General features: G+C 33.7%; 1 long non-coding RNA gene across 1 annotated transcript in view; it reads right to left on the bottom strand.

The window, feature by feature from the left end:
- Nucleotides 1-998, bottom strand: part of LOC149797109 (uncharacterized) — a 39,576-nt gene extending 38,578 nt beyond the window's left edge. Inside the window, exon 1 of the long non-coding RNA XR_016421496.1 lies at nt 857-998. This is a non-coding gene — a long non-coding RNA (uncharacterized LOC149797109). The remainder of the gene's footprint in view (nt 1-856) is intronic.
- Between the last annotated feature and the right edge of the window lie 3,403 nt (nt 999-4,401).

The following is a 4,401-nucleotide window of genomic DNA, read 5'->3' as shown; positions in this document are numbered from 1 at the left end:
ACTGAATGTGGACCGACCCCAGGGGAAAAGACTAGAAAAATATAAGCATTAAGATGATATAGAAAACAGGATACTACTACTACTATTTATAACAATAATACCATTGTTGTATTAAAGTTAAACCGAAATAAATAAAGATTGGAATCCGTATAACCATCATCACTTCTAGTTACACTGATACTCATTATTTCTGAGATTGGAAGATTTACCTTTATACTCTATTTCTCCAATTGGAAGATCTACACTTATATTATATTTATCATATTGGAAGATCTACCTTTATACTCTGTTTCTCAAATTGGGAGATCTACCCTTATAATCTATTTCTCACATGAGAAGATCTACCTTTACACTCATTATTTCTCACATTGGACGATATGAAAAACAAAACCATTATATCAAAATAGCTTGTTATTTTACTTTCGTTTTCGAGCAGAATACATCTCAAGTGTAGAAATGCGAACAGCTGTCTTGATTTCACCTGCGAAATCAAATATGTCTTGAATCTCTAAAGTCGATAACGCGATAATTACTCAGTAAATAACATTCAAAAGGAATGTACGATTATATGGTCGAACATACTTTGGTTTGGAAAGACATACAGCTCGTTTACTAGATATCATTGTTATTGCAATCTTCTTGGAATAAATTCAAATTAAAATTAATTTTTTTATATACTTAACTACTTCGAAAATCAGTTAAGTTGAATTACGAATTCCATCTTGAATGCGTAAATTCATTTAATACTCACAAATTTGACACTCATAAAATGCTTTGGAATCGTTCAGTACATTATAAATACAATGAAAGAAGAGAAGGAAGGAAGAAGAAACAACTAAGAGGAATTTAAATATACCACAATCTGTCCAGTTAAAGTATGCTGGCAGAGTGAGCTGCCCCAAAGTTTCACCGAAGAAGAGAGCAAGCACTACTGGGATCATTGTTCAGCTATTCAACCGGTCTGGCGGAAAGTCTGTTTAGAAATGCAGACTTTACAGTTTGACGAAGTGTTGGCTTTCTACTATCAGATAACGGAATTTTCATCATGTGAATTTTGCACGTAATTCATAAGTTAGACAGATTTCCTGACCTTCATATCACGATGTCCCCTTTCTTGACCTATAACATCTATGGAGTTTCGTTTGTGGTGGATCTGGAGTATGTTTGCATTCCGTCATCGAGATTAGAACTGAATGTTCCCACTCGTATATAACAGTAAACACCTATGTTGCTACTGTATCGCCGAATAGCATAAAAACTAAAGTCAGTTTTAAATAATAATACCTCGGCACTGATTGAGAAATATTGGTTTCATTGTGTTGAATTGTTCGTTTATCTGTGTCACTGTAATTTTCTCTAAATCATTTCAACACGATCTACGCATTAAGGACTGAACATACCGAAACAAAATTTAGTACCCTGGGTAATGTTTTTTTCTTGAACCTTTTGAGACCTATTAATTGACAAACTGAATCTTATCGTAGAAGTTTTGGGAATTCTGAAGATGATTCGTAAATAACATCAAACTTCTTGCGGCGCAAAACAATTGTGAAGTAAATTCAATACCGTAAGATTAGCAACAATCAAATGGGGCCACGGGATATAAAACAAAAACATGTCTACAGAAAATCAACTCAGATACCTCTTCTAGTAATACTATCATATATATATATATATATATATATATATATATATATATATATATATATATATATATATATATATATATGTATAATGTTAATAACTTTTACATACGGGCTACAAAAGCCTTGACGCTTGTTTCCGGTAGATGAAATCATTTGGTTTACTCAGGTCATATTCTTCATCTGGCCTTAAAAGAGTCTAATTTTGTCATCGTAGAATTTCTCAAGATGAATCTGGGAAGATCTTGGGAGCACATTTCAACATGTTATTAGTTATAAATATTTAGTTTTTAAAGAAAATAGCAGGCTAGAAAAATTTTCTTTGCTGTAAAAGACAAGGGTCTAATATGATAAAAACAGAATCTATCACCTACTCGAATGTGTCAGATAGCGGTGTTTAGTTGGTTGAATACCAGTGATGAGGTCAGTGTGAAATTATCAACTTCATGCAAAGCCTTCTTCAACTAGAAAGGAAACCTATTCAGGAGGAAAAATCTATGCAAATAGATCGGCACAGATTGATATTGTCCATGTTTCCTCTATTTCAATATCAGTCTGCATTATTTGACTATTATTGTTCGGATTCCGGAGCTGCGTCTAAAGAACACTTCAATTGTCAGTCGACTTCATAACACTCACATACATGGTGCGTTATATAAAGAAAAGCTTCATGGATTTGTAATTCCTACATCTTTATAACATAATAGGGTGGACCACTTTGCTAGCATCCAATTTAGTTCTGACCGATCCAGCGAATGTCTCAGTCAAGTTTTTCGCCAATTCATCATTCATGTCCCACGGTAACGACTCTGAGCTGATTATCAGATATATAACGTTAACGGCTCCTGAATAATAATAATACTAATAATAATAATAATAATAATAATTATTATTATTATTATTATAGTATTAATAACAAATAATAACAAGAGTCAACGTACTTTTCATGTTATTCGACTTCGAGGTCCGCTCATGAATCAGAGATCTGGTCACGATAGCTTCAATTTATGAAGGCTTGTTGTAAATCTCACAATACTGTTGATAACACAACTCTCGTAAAAGGGCAATACACTCTAGAAATGACAGGAGATACCCTGGAAACGTCATGCTTGCGGATCCTTGAAAGAGACTAACTCTTAGTAATGGCGTTCAGAAAGAGAAAATGGGTAGCGGCACAAAGCAGGCTAACGCATGGGAAAAGCATAACACATATCAATCGTCTGCTTTTAATGGTTGAACAGATGCTCCGTGCGACAATAAACTCTAAGCAGACATAGCAGTAATGTGGCAAAGTGATGAAAAGAAAATGTTTCAAATTTTCAAACACTCTAAATGAAAAAATGGAAGAAGGTGTGGAATATAATTATATACTATTATGTATTCTTGAAAATGTCAGCTTCATACCCGATGACTGAAACGGGCAGAATGTAATAAGGTTGAAACCAATAGAGACTTGGTAGTTTCAAGCACATGCATTCGGCCACTTACGTTGGACAAGACGTGAGTTAGAAGAAACAGAAAGAAATGAAAGTGGATAATGTCCATCTATGGTGTATTGCGATTTAGTCTGTTTCATAACCATTTTAGGAAGCTCCGAAATAGGGAATCCGTAAATGTTGGCTGTGCTCATGTAGCAAATAAAAGCATAGCGAATGCACTAGGATAAAAGTGATGAGAATGAACAAATTAGTTTGATGAAGGATACCTTAAAATACAGTCGAACGAAGATAAACATGCTGAGAGTAAGAGTCCAACAACCGTACAACAAAATGAAAGGACAATGACATGGCACCGTCAGTCTGTAATGTGAACTGACCAGTGAGCAAACTTGAATATGCTTTCAACGGAGAGAGAAACGAAAAGCCAAAAGACTTGGTAGTGACAGCTTAAGAACAGAAACCCAGATTCAACACGGTGAAAAATATAACGAAATTTAAACATACAGAGCGCTTAATACGCTGAAGAAAATACGAGATGATCAGCTGTACGATATATAAGTCAAGCAATCTATTGGTACTAAAGAATATGTGCATTCACGCAGAGATTATCGTGGAGATAACAGTGCATTAGATCTTGGTAAAATTGCTTGGTGGTTTCTTTACTTTAAACAAGGACTTCACATTTAGCTAGTATATTTTGTGCATTAAATTTGTTTTACTACAATAAGACATTGGAAAAATTTCAAGATTAACAAACATCCATTCATCGTTTAAAAAAGCTCTTTTCTCCTATAGTTAAAAGTGATATTTCCTTATGCAATAACTAAACATTTGTACTAATAAAACAAACTACTTTCATCAGAACGTAATACTCTTAGTAGGAAGAATAATTTGAAAGGGTCTTAATTATTATCATCATAGGGATAGTGTGTATAATATTCTGCCTCAATGTGAATGAAAACAAGACAGAAATCGTGAAGAATTATACAGTGAATAAGGGAAAAGGAGGAATAATGAAAGGAAAATAAAGCAGACGAGAACATTCGAAATCTATTGTGATCCGTCCAGTCACACCATGATAGCATTTTGATATTCTCCAAAGACTGGTCAAAGAAAACAACTCTTTCAGCTGGAATCATGAGATTTTCTGGAAGAATCTTTTTTCATGAAAACGAAAACACATATAGGGATATTGTTATGCAACAGAATTCTCATTGGGACATTAAAAAACCAAGTAATTAATAGATTCGGTTGTCCTTTACTGACTATAATTGATGCTTATGTTACAAGTTATTCATCATATTGTACAATAATATGTA

This window comes from Sinohyriopsis cumingii, chromosome 6 (genome assembly GCF_028554795.1).
Source record: "Sinohyriopsis cumingii isolate HCF-2022 chromosome 6, ASM2855479v2, whole genome shotgun sequence".
NCBI lineage: Eukaryota > Metazoa > Mollusca > Bivalvia > Unionida > Unionidae > Sinohyriopsis > Sinohyriopsis cumingii.
This window is presented reverse-complemented; position numbering and strand designations above follow the sequence as displayed.